This window comes from Cygnus olor, chromosome 2 (genome assembly GCF_009769625.2).
Source record: "Cygnus olor isolate bCygOlo1 chromosome 2, bCygOlo1.pri.v2, whole genome shotgun sequence".
NCBI classification, from domain to species: Eukaryota; Metazoa; Chordata; class Aves; order Anseriformes; family Anatidae; genus Cygnus; species Cygnus olor.
In genome coordinates this window covers 97,757,981-97,771,277 of record NC_049170.1, presented here as the reverse complement: position 1 = coordinate 97,771,277, position 13,297 = coordinate 97,757,981, and positions in this window count along the sequence as shown.

The following is a 13,297-nucleotide window of genomic DNA, read 5'->3' as shown; positions in this document are numbered from 1 at the left end:
AATTTCAATTTTGTTTGTTTCTTTCTTTCTTCTGGGGTACAGGACCAGGTGCAATGATTCAGTAGGCAATTTCACAAGTTCTCTGGGGTAGAATTTGGTGAAATATCATTAAGCAGAAATATATTTTTCAGATTCTGTGCAAGTTCATTAACTCATTTTCTCCACTTAAGGGAGCCTTTCACTGAATCCTATCTTGCTCATGTTGACAGACTCTTATCAAGTCATATGTTGAGTTAAGTTGCTTCAAATTATTTTATCTGAAACTTTGCTTTCCTCTTTCTTGTAAAGTTATTAACCCACTCAGCAAAAACGTTAATTGGACACTTATGAGTTAAATGTATGAGTTCAAACTTTCCAGAATTAATTACTTGCCTAAGCAATTAATTAGAAAATACACTGTTTGCTGATCAATGTGCTATTTCAAACAATATTAATCTGTGTAGTAAAGATGAGCAAATCACAGCAAGATGTATAACAGTAGAAAAAATACATACTTAGCCATCAACTGAACTCTTGGTATTGTACAAGCTAATCAACTGAAACATATCCATAAATCTTCTTAATGCTATAAGCCATGACTTTCTTCAATAGGAAACCCAGAACTGGCTCTAGAAGGCAAAGCTCCCACAACCTGCCCTTTTTATATAGTTGGGAACTACAATATTTGGCCTCCTGGTTTACAGAAGGAAATTATGGTTTTCTTGGACGTAATCTAGGTAGCCCATTATTACTGTATGTCCTATGCTGAATGACTGCTCCCCCATATACATATATACAAGGATGTCACTACTACACTATATACTGTGTATATAGTGCTCATCTATGATCAGGGAAAGGTAAATTCTCACAACCTGTATGTTCTGACCCATGTATTTTTTTCTGGTTGGATCAAGCTATGTTGACACATTGACACATAGTGTATGCTGTTTTGATTTTGTTGTTTTTTGTTTGTTTGTGTGTTTTTCTTGATGAAAGGTACTGTAGAAACACAGTAACTACACCAGTTCCCATTGTGTTCTCTGGTGTCTGTAACATCCTGCCCTTTGTTTCCATGTCCTAGTTCCTGTCTGGATGCCATAAAGGAAGGTAGAGCACTACTGTGCATGCTAGGTAGGGTCTTTTTCTCTGTTTTTGTATGGAGCTCCTCTCTGAACTGTCTTTTCCTTAATATTCCTTAATATTCAGTGAAGAGAAAGAAACTTGCATGTGATTCATCTGGCTTATTTTACAGAAGTGTTTATTACATGCATATGTTGGTTTAGCTTAATAACTGAGTTGTTAGGGTTTAAATAAGAACTTCCCAGTAAACATGGCAGGGGGTCGTACAAATTCCCTGTACTTTTCATGGCCAATTCACAATGTTGAAAGCAATTATGATCAAATCAAGTAGGAGAAGCAATTTTTGAACAAACTATGTAGTTTTCATGCATGACTACAAGAAATAAGGAAGCCTGGTTTCCCACAGATCTCCATCTGACAATACACAAACTCTAGCTGCAGCTCTGCTCACAGCTGTGGCCAATATAATGCCACTCTGTCATATAGATCTTCTGGGGGCAGGAGATCATGTTGGTAGTCACCCCTGCAGTTAACTTTTCTGCTTTATCTTCGCTGTTGATTTTTTCATAAATTTGTTGGTAATTTGGGGGTATCTCATCCAAACTGAGAAGAAACTGACCTGTAGGTTTAAATATTAGTGTGTGTCTGAAGGAAAGAAAGCTAGATGCACGGGCACTCAAATAAATGCTTATCATGATCATATAAACCTCCTTCTCATAAGATTATGAAAAAAAAAAAAAAAAGAAAGAAAGAAAGAAAGAAAGAAAGAAAGAAAGAAAGAAAGAAAAAAGAAAAAAAACTTATCCAAGAAAAATGAAATTCTCTAAAACTAATGTTCAGTATTCTAATGTTTAATGTTTAATGTCTAATATCTAAAGTTTAATCTTCTATCCTCACCCCACCCCTCTTCCATGCTGATTAAAAGTGCTTTGGCTGGCCTACTTTTAGCTTGAAGTAGGCTGATGTAATAGCAGCTATCACAATCTTATACACAAGACCAAGACCACCAACACTATTCAAATGGAAAATTCTATGCACTGATATCAAAAGCTGTAAGTTATGCAAAGAAGATGACAGAAAAATGATAAGTGAAGAAAAAAAATTAAAAAACATTAAGGACAATACAAAGAAATAATGGTCTAGAGGTATTGGCCTGTCATTAAGTGGGTATTGTGAAGTTCTCAAGAATATATCAGAGGTCAGATTTTTCACTGATGTTTATGTTCTGCATTTGGGAAAAAAATCAAACAAATAGATGATGCATTCCCCTTGAAGAATGATGAATAAATATTCTCTAACTAAACTGTCTCTCAGAATAGGGTGATGAATAAAGACAGCATATCCAGAAAGGCTTTACCCAACAGCTGGCCAAGAAGCTCTCCAAGCTGGCATAAAACTGGCGTTGTACCAATAGTCAACAAGACTAAATAAGAAAATATAAAAAATGATTAGTCCTTCATCAATAGCATTGATCCTGGACTAGAATGGCTGCTAGTGGAGTCATGTCTTGATGAGACTGTAAGTTTGGTTGATAAATGTAATATTTTTGATGTAGCAGACTTGTTCCTGTAAAACATTTGACTTGGTGTTGCTTGACATTTTGATCAATTACCCAGGCTGATACAAAATCAATGTGGCACTAATGACTTTAGGACGGATTAAATGACAAGTCCCAATAGTAATTATAAATAAGGAATCATTACTGAGTGAGTGTGTTTCTCATGACAGCCTGCAGAGCTCGGTTCTTTGGCCTCCGGTGCTTAATGATTTTATCAGTCTTCTGAAAGAAGGTCTAATATCAGTGAGGAGGTTTGCAGTTAAGCTGAAAAATTAAGTGTTTAATTTGATTAAGAGGATATCATGTATTCACAAAGTTCTCTATTTCTGCTTGTGCTGTGCAGTACTGTCTATCAACAGCTGAAATCACAGCAATGGGTTATTCTCTGCAGATCTGTAACAATGGTTTAAAATCAGATTTCTGGTATGGCTGAGCTGGAACTGTGGGTATTGTGCTTGAAGCTCTGAAACTTATTTCAATTCTTTTTCAATCTCTAAGCACCGTATATTTAGCTACAAAGAATAATGAATTGTTTTCTGCTTGGTTAATGATCTGAAACAGCTCACTGTAGGCTGGTGAGTGCTGGAGCCAGCATGAAGGAGGTGGTGTGAAAGCACAACAGAGAACAAGGGTGCTGGGGAGGGCAGGGCCCTGGTGTCCAAAAACCACAGCAGCTCCTGTGAAACTGTCTCTTTCCAGAAGTTTCCTCAAAACCGTATCAATAATGTGAAACACATAACTTCCTAAGTCAATTTTCTTTGCTCATGGGAATAAATGCATGCAGAGCTAACCCAGCTTCACTTGAAAACCAAGTTAAGAGCATGGGTTCAGTCTGCAGTGTGAGCATAAATATGGCACTATGGCAGAGTCCTCTAGCACAGTCTTTCAGGAGTTGCTAGCAAGCTTTTAAGAGGTGTCCTAGCACCTACAAATCTCTGCAGAAACACCACATTTCTTCACCCACTGGCATGTGTGTAGCTCTGTTATCTGGCAGTCGTGGAGGGCAGAGACCTGTTGTATTTAACCACAGGCATGGAGGGACAGAACCTGCTCACAGGACATTTCTCAGAGTGCCTGTTTTTTCCCTTGTAGAGGGCTAAAGCTAAGCATATGGCTTGAGATAATTAAGCTAAAGGAGCTTGATTATAATCTCATTTAGAAGCTAATCTCACTTGATTTTTAAATTGCTTCATTTTCACACCAGTTCAACTATGTTGGCTTCATTGGAGCTACTCCCTGAGAAAGCAGACTGCATGAGAGGTGGTTCTGGCCCTCACTGATAAGTTAATATGACCTGGTGGATAGAGCTACATGGCATGGTTTCTTTTGCATAAAAGACATTTTTAGGGACTCCTAGTTTCTCCTGTTGTACCTGGCCCTATTGTGTCTTTTGCTGTTCTTCATTTGCACCAATTCCGCTGTTTTTTGTATGGAAGACTGGTGAAAGGACCATGTTCAAATACTTTTCCTTTTGAAGAATGATTATTTTGATAGAGATCGTTGCAATGACAAAGTGCCCCATAAAAGGTTGTACCTGCACATCATATAGGAAAGGGCTCCTGCTGGAGTCAGGAAAGACGGGGCTGAGAGGAGGAGGGAGCAGAGACTTTGCAAGCTGACTGCTGGAAAAAGAAACATGATAAAAGAACAGCCCATATGTGCTTTCACTGTTTTAAAGATATTTTGCCCATTACTATCGTGACATCTCTGCTTAGTAATAGCGTAATGACTTTTGTGTGTTAATATATCAGCTGTTAAAAAGGATCTGTATCCTTAACACATCCCTCTGCTACAAACTAGAAACATTACCCACTTCAAAGTAGAAGCACTACCCTACTCTCCTGGATAAATCACTTGCAAGGTACATTCAATACAAAATTAATTTTAGACTAGATCAGTGCAGAATAAATCCTTCTGTGTGACTTTCAGTCTCTGAATATGCAATTAATCTAGCTCACAGAGACATTTCAAATTAAGCCCCCTGACTGAGATATTTTAATTATGCCAATTAGTGAAGTAAAACTTTAATGTATCAGGATGTCAACACTTCTAAGTGACAAATAAGTAAGATTGTTATGATCTAACTGCTAAATAATTTTCTGTATTGAAAAGAGTATTTGAAAATGGTAGGTGCTTTCACAAAGAGGTATGAAAATTTTCCTGACTGCTTATAAAATGTCAAAATATTTTCACTTTCTGAATAAGAAGGACTGAAGATAATTGGCATGTGTCTTCTTCAAAGATAAATAACTTTTAGTAATAAAATTGAATCTGTCCCAGCAACTTATAAGAGGTGATCATTCCCTTTTTCTTGCCACTTGTCCTCTGGAATTTCCTTAGTAACTCAGTGACAAGGGAGAAAAGGGAGAATCATTAAAATTAATATTCAGTATGTTCAAAAAGCGAAAATTTTCATAGCAGGGCAATGACTTAGAGCAATTTTAAGTACTAAAGAACATAAGAACCCTCTCTGCCCTGAAAGGTGTTTGAGGGGCAGGGAGCAGATCCAGCTTGCCACCCTGGCAGGTTTTCTGATTTACTTGAACTAAGCACAAAACAACCTGCTAACATTTTACATATGAGATGTAGCCAGAGCAAGATGGTAAGCATTCAGCAGTGCTTTACAACGCTTCTTTATCTAGTGTGAATAATATTTTGGTGCTTAATGAGCTAATTTGAAAGGAAGTAATAAGACAATGGAGAAATACTTAATTCTCAAAGGAATGTTTGCAGAAGTCTGTGGCTGTAAATCTTTACCAGATAAAGTCTATAATTTCTAAGATTAAAAATGAAAGCAAAAGACTGAAAGCCAGTCTCCACAGCAAGAATATGATGGTTATACGAGCAGTAAACATGCCCCACTGCGGTTACAGATGTCTAATACAACCAGTTTGCTCTTTTATGGTGACAAAGAAAGGAACTAAAGCTTTAGAACTTGATTTCAAATAACAACACTTTGTGATGAATAATGTCACTATAATAGAAGTAATTAAATAGTATTTCCAAGCTCAAGCCTGTATAAATTGCTATATTATTAATGTAAAAAATGAGTGAGACATCTCATTAATTTTTGTAGGAAGCATTAATCAGTTTTATTTTACACAAATTACCCAAGGTATAAATCCATAATGTTTGTTTTTCACTGAAACAGTAAAGTCCTCAGTGGTAACCTAGTGTTTGTTTATTCCATACTAATTTAACTCCTCATGTAATTCGTTGCTTCCATACCTCCTTTGATTACAACTATGCTTAAACAAGCAAAGACACAACTAATAGAAAGCTGTTTTGATTCAAGAAGTAGCCACACGTTAGCCCTGAAAGAGGAGATACTGAGCTTGATCTTACATTGCTTACTTCTTTACCTGTGTGTGCACTCACACAGACTGTAGCTATGCATACGTAGAACTAGTGACAGGGCTAAACAGAAGGCAGGACTCTTCTGACTTTGCATTTTTGCTGCAATTCAGCAGTTATCTCCCCTAAGGCCTTTTACCTTCTTTATTCCTGAAACTGGCACATAACTGCAAGAATGGCTGGCTTTGAAATGTTCTACAACTAGCTGTCTGAATGATACTGTAAGGCTTTGCAGGTAAAAGTGGAATTGCCTACTCTTCCTGAAATCTAACCAGACCCATACTTATGGAGGTTTCTAACTACGTCAGAGATCTTATTTATTTATTATTTGGCACAATTTCCTGAAGTTCTTGAACTCTACAAGCAAAAAATATTAACAGGGATACACTTGCCAAAATAGACATAAAATAAACATACTGCTGTTTTTCCCTCCCATCCGTAGTCACATATGTGCTGCTTCACTGGTTCCTCTGTCTGGAAATAACAGACTGTGTTGGAGAACTCAGCAGGAAGGCTACAAAACTGAAATATATTATGGCTCTGTGATAACTGCATAGTTATTAATGCCTTTGAATGAATCAAGTGGAGTTTCAGACTTGACCCAAAAGCTGCCTGCATCTAACCAGGTGATAACAGAGTATCTAGTTGTTTGAACTGTAACCAAAGACAACCAAAGCTTGTCTCTTGTTTTCAGCTACAAAAGCACCCTTTAATGTCATCAAACCAGTAACACTTGACTTGAATAGGGTGGGTTCTGGAAAACTAAAAACTAAAAACAAAACAAACAAACAAAAAAAAAAATGGCAAATTTGAAACTCCCTTCTGGACTTTGTTGCTAACAACTTTTTCAGATTGCATACAGGGAGAATAACACATTGTACTTTTACAGCTTTCCTAATGCTTTCACATTTCACATTTTGAATGCTGTTCTCTCAGGACTTTGACATACAAAGAAAAAACACATAGCAGGAATCAAAATAAAAAGGTTAGAGAACAAATTAAATAGTCCTAGCCTCTAAACATTTTAAAACAAAATTGTAGAGAGCTACAGCATGTGGCCAGGAGAAAGGAAATCACTGTTACCCCAGCCCAGGAGTTAGCTGGTAGGAAAGCAGAAAGAAAGGGCAGCTCTTAGGCTGCCTCATTAATGGTAGCTTGGGCAATGAAAGAAAATAATGCCAGCTGCCCATTTTATTCACATCTGTTGGCACAGATAGGCAAAATGATGTGGTTGGAGTAAGCTCAGCCCTTGACATCAATCATACACTCCCCAGCAGTCAGAATAAATACTGGCGGAGCTGGCCAGAAGTCCTGCTGGAGCACTCGCAGCTCATGCAGCTCGCCTCAAAAAGACTTCCACACTTCGGTGACTGCAAACTTCTCTCCTTGCCCTAGAATCCTTTAACCAATAGCACCGTTCACATCTTGCAAGTGTTTATTCAGAAGCGACCACCTGCCACTTCCAGAAATGACTGTGCAACGGGCAGCTTTTCCCAAAATTTTTGATCTCCTTTAAGACAATATCTGGAGGAGTTCAGTGGGTTTGAGCACAGATAAGCAGAGAGCTTTTAGCAGCTCATCCTCTCATTCGCAGAAAGTCCTTGGTGATCTCTCCCTGGAAGGCTGTCTGTTTCTCATCTGGAGTGCGTGAGAATGAACAACACACTTGTCAGGAGTGGTCTGGGGGAGAATTTACTGGCATTACAGCAGCAGTAACATGGTTTGCCCTCCACAGATCTATCAGATTATCTCCTTATGAAAGACATTTGTCCTGACGTGTGGCGCAAGCGCTGCAGCTGAAGGATTGACCCATGGGATCAATTTGCTCTTTATTTTCAGCCTCATTGCACATTTTCTCCATATATTATTTTGATATTCCTGAGTGCAGATTCTTCTAATAACTTCCTTTAATTTACGTTTTCAGCAGTCTTCTACCACATTTTCTGGGATAATTTGCACTGCAAAACCAGAACCACATGAGACCTGAATTTCAATTCTTAGCCTGTTAAATACTCCTGAATTATTTTAGGATAAACCTAAGGTGATTTCACTGATGAAATTGAGGGTGGAAAGAATCTGAGGGATGGAAGCGATGAAACAGCAGTTTCACATGACAAGAAGAAAAGGAATGAAATTTTGTGCAGCAAACTGCTGGGAGGAAGAAAAAATCTCTAAAAGAGAAGTGTTTGAACTAAACATTAGATTTTGAGTTTCTTTTTACATAATTTAAGTGCTAGCTGCAGTTGCAAAAAGTCAGATAGTAGTCCTTTTACTAAACAGGTCAGAGCCAGAGGTAGCAGGCTGGTTCCCCCATCCCTTTAAGGTGAACATGGTACCACCAAAAGTGGGGAAGGGGATGCTGGTGCCCCCATCTGTACTGCAGTCCTGCATTTCCTCACTTGCTCTTCTATCAATTAAAGAATTTGGTGTAGCTGTCGAACTGTAGAGCTTGGTACAATGACTGACAGCACAGGAAAATTATTTGTGTTCAGTCAGGTTAATAAGCCCTTCAAACTCCTGAGACACCACCATCATATGGGAATGTACATTCATGGCCAGGGCAAGTGTGAGGTCAACCAGTTTGATAATGTGGTTTTAGACCAGTTTAGATTGGCTAAAACATGTCTTATGCTCATACACAGAATGCGATACACAGAGGACATTGAAAGAAACTTAAATTTCACAATGAGGGTGATTTTCACCTGAAAAGAAGCATTACAACATTGCTCTCTGAAGCACATGAGTAATCTGCAGCAGAGCGCCTTCTCACCTGCGTCACTGACCGTTCGCTCATCCTTCTTCTGAACTGCCACCTGGGAGAGTCACCTTTGTCATCAAGCCCAGGCCCTCACTCATTACACCAGAACAAGGGAAACCATTTGGGAGTAAAAAACATTGAAAGAGACTGGCTTTTTCACTGGGACAAACAACCAACAAACCTTGATTTCCATGGGATGATAGGAACAGATACCAGTGTAAGATCCAAGACTCCAGCATGGAAATGAACTACATTTATTTATTTATTCATTCAAAACTTTGTGCAAATAGCTGCTCCTTATTTGTCTCTTTGACTGTCTTCAAAGGGAATAAATCTTGGTCCCTGGGATAATGGTCCTGAGATGAATGAGAGAAAATTTATTTCTTAGAGTTTTAAAGACTAGCAATACAAATATTAAATTCAGCAATTACATTTGTGTCATTTTTCATAATAAAACTGTAAAAGCAACTTTAGCAATGTGACAGGGTAACAATTCCTGTTCCCAGACATGTGTCTCCATATTTATCAGAAATAAATGACAATCTGGAACAAGAAATACTGCACACAGGAGAAGCCCTAATCCAATGGCTCTATTTTTATTGAAACAAATGTTTTGTGAAAATGAAATCTCTCTGACTTATACATCTCATAGGTGAATTTTATGATTAGTTTTCTATTTAATTTTTATTGGTCATCATTATTAGTTTTGGATATGCTTTGAGCTTGGATATACTCTGATTCTGTTTTTCTCTTTCATTCAGGCAGAGACCAAAGTCTCTCTATATTAGCTTTCCTCCCTGATCCTTTTTTTATTTTCTTGCTCAGTTTTTAAGTTAATTTTTAGAGCTCTTTGTCCTTCTATGTATTCTTACCTGTAAAAAAAAAAGTATTTTCCAAGAGATTGTAGCACCTCCTGTTAACTTACATTAAGTTTGGGGCTCCTTTTGCATAAACTATATGTAGACCTGGTGTTTAAGGACTATAAGGAAAAAGAAACTGTTCAGGAAAGCTCAGGAGTAGAGGAGCGTTGTGTTGATATCTGGAGGGAGAGAAAAAGGAGAGAGAAATGGATGAGTGCTGCATTCTGTGCTTTTCCATATATGATGGCATTTCTATTGAATAGTAGTGAGTGCACCCTAAAAGGAAAGAAGAGCAGAGTTAACATGGTGTGGAGATGTCCAGGTAGATAGAGATGTATGAAGCAAATGGTCACCCCAAGCTAAATCAGAATTTTCGAACTTGATTTTAGAAGTACATAGAAAGCACTGGAATTTCAGAGGTGCGAAGAGAGAGGAGGGACCTTCAGGAGAATTGTTTTCCACCACCTACTACTTATTTTATAAATTTTGAATGTTGAAAAGAATCAGGATTTTGGATATTATTTGTTTGACTTCCAAAAAAGGGAGACCTCCTTTCTATGAGTTAGTCTTAGGTTTACAATGAGTGAACATGGGTTCATTAGGTTTACACTAGTTTTAGAGTGAACCATGAAGGCATCTTAAGGTTTCAGTCGCATCTCAGTCAGCCAAAATGCTCTTACCAGAGTTAGTGATCATGAGACACCTGGCAACCAGCAGTGCATGAAACTATTACATGAGATAACTCTTTATTTGCTAAAACATCAAAAGGCAAGTTTATTCCACCACAGACATTTCTCTGCGATGCTACTGCAGCTGCCAAAGCAAACACAAAGATGTCAGAACCAGCAGCAGGACAGCGGCCACGTATGGCATCCTTTGTGGGCAGTGCTCAGCATTAACAAAGGACACTGATGATCTGAACAGCTTGGTTCGATGGCTGGTAGCCTTCTGTTGCCTTTGTGGAGCATGCTGCACTCACCGTAACTGAAGATTTTGTGTTATTTCACATGTGCTTTAAAGCTATCATGCCTTTTCTTTCCCTTGCACCAGGTCTTCATCCATTTGCAACAAGGATATCCAAACACAAGAACAAGAACATCCAAAACACAAGAATATGTATGAAAGTAATTTCTCACATTGGCCACTGCTCCACTGATGACATGGTTCTAAAGTAATCAGATAAGCAGTCTTCACATTATTATTTCCCAATAAATACTCTAAACACTGAGGGGTAAAATAACAGTCTTTTTCCTTAGCAGGTGATATGGACATAGGGGCTGTAAATTCCTGCTGTGAGTGACGTTTATCTGAGAGTTTGCAAACCTCTTGTTGCGTGTATCTCATCTACCTGTCTTGCACAGCCAACTGGACTTGCTTCCGCTGCTACAGTGCTTCCTACCACACTGATAACTTCTACTTTCAAACTCAATCATTAGTCCTAACTCTGGCCTTACTGTCCCTTAGTCCTACAGAAGCTTAAGTAAAATCCATTTGTCATCAAGCATGCATTAACCAAGGTAAATATTAGCATCATGGGGAGTATAAAACTTTATGATGTGGTGCTTTGCTTCTGCCTAATGTCTTAATACCATCAGTAATATCCACAAGAAGAATCTTAATTTGTGCTATGGTAGGTACACCAAATAGGATGGGTTCTCCTCCTGTTTTACAATTTTGGTTTTCCTTTTATAACTACAATAATTCATTGCTTGTTTTAGCAATGAAAATGATGAAAATCAGATTATTTGGATTGTCCTATGTGTTCCTGAACATTTTTAATCCTGGATAACAACACCTAAGCACTGGCAGTTCTAGTTATATGGGTATTTCATAGCAGCACCTGCTACAGAAAACAAGCATAAACTGAAATGCTACATTTTAGCTGTACCAGCTGATCAAGCAAGAGTAGCCTGCTTATCAGCTAGCTGGAGAATGACAGAGATAAAAGAAATCAACCACCAGCGAGAATCCTGAATCCTATCATGCTGCTCAAGGGCTATAAAATACCTGTAAACTCCTCCCCTGTTATCAATTATACATATATGCATTATAACTGATAATTTCCTGTAATTTTCAAAGTTAATTTCCCATAACTGGAAGAGAAAAACTCAGATGAGCTCTTCACTTATCTTGGATCTTCAGTGTTCAGCTCCATAAAGCTAAAATTTCTGTTTAGCTAAAAGCGCACTCTGATTGTGTATTCCCTTCCTTGGTGTTGTCTAGTCCCACAGGTCAGCATCTGGACTTCCCAGAAGTTTCTTGCCATAGTAGCAAAGACCCAGTTATGACCTGGCAAGAGACCTACAGCTAAAGTAATTTGTTTTCGCTCCCCTCCTTGCTTACAACCTCAAAGTAGGCACCCCAAACCCAGGAACACTTTGGAGAACACATTTCTGCTTACGTATTTTTGCTCTGTTCTCTCTGCAGTGACTAGTTGTTTCTGCACTGCTAAATAAAATTTGGACATGCCATATCATATTTGAAGTGACAGTCTATGTGCAATGTGATTGATCTAATAACATGCTGGAAAAGCAACCTGAGGACATTAAGGGATTGCATCAGAGCTGTTCTCATATACTGACTGTGGAATTTGTTGTCATCGTGATTGTTTCCTTTCCTCTCCAAAAGGCGCTCACTTTGCATTTGTTGCTATCAAGGCAGATATTCCCATTTCCTCTCTTATTCAGCTCGTAGGTACATCTGGCACTCCTAAGTGGCAGCATTCTTGTCTTGCCTTTCCAATGATGAAATCTTCCAGTCCCATCTTTCCATAACAATACCATGCTTGCAATCATCTATTCAACTAGTTCTACTTACCAATGGCTTTTAAACAACAATAATATCAGCATGGTATGCCTGACAACTGAAATATTAGATACTAGCACTCTCTAATACATATATATTCATTTCTCTATCTTGTTTGTAGCAGTACTGAGGTTATGTGACAGATTTAAAGTTACGCATTTAACATGTCAAAATAAATAATGTGCATGGAATGGCAAACTGTGATGGTCCATTTCAGAATATTACTGATGATTTGGTACTACATTGACTTTCTGGTATGTGTTTATGTTTCCAACATCTCCTGCATTTTAATGCCATCCTGATGTTTCCTGGTATCATAGATGCTCCCTTTAAAAAAATGGAACTACACTATCCAAAAAAAGAATAGCTTGGTAGTTAAAACACTGATTGAAATGGCCCAAATTCAACCTCTTCGTTTGGCATCTTTGGATGGATTGTTTGTACTTCAGAAGAGTTTGGCAAAAACACATTCAAAATCATTACTTTATAGCAGTTATGTGAGTCACACAAAAAACTTAGGAATGTTAGATACCTTCCAGAACAGGAGGAGGAGAAGGAACAGGAGGAGGAGAAGGAACAGGTTCCTTCCAGAACAGGAAAGGAGGTTAACAGAAATAAACAGGTACTGTACATGTTTTTAATGATTTATTTTTCACCAAAAATCCATTCACTAACCACTAAACTAAAGCAAGCAGCCCTTTTTCCCAACATGGCATTTCTGCTTTAAGCTTGCAATTAGCAGGTTGCAACTTTCTGCTGCTTTGTTATGAAGAAAGAAGCAGAGGCATGGCTGGATACAACTTAACAGTGCTTTGGCTTTTTTTTCTGCTTAATGGATGACAATGACCAGTGAAGTGCAGTAAGAGCTCTCTGAAGAGCTCTCTGAAAAGCCTATCTGGCGCA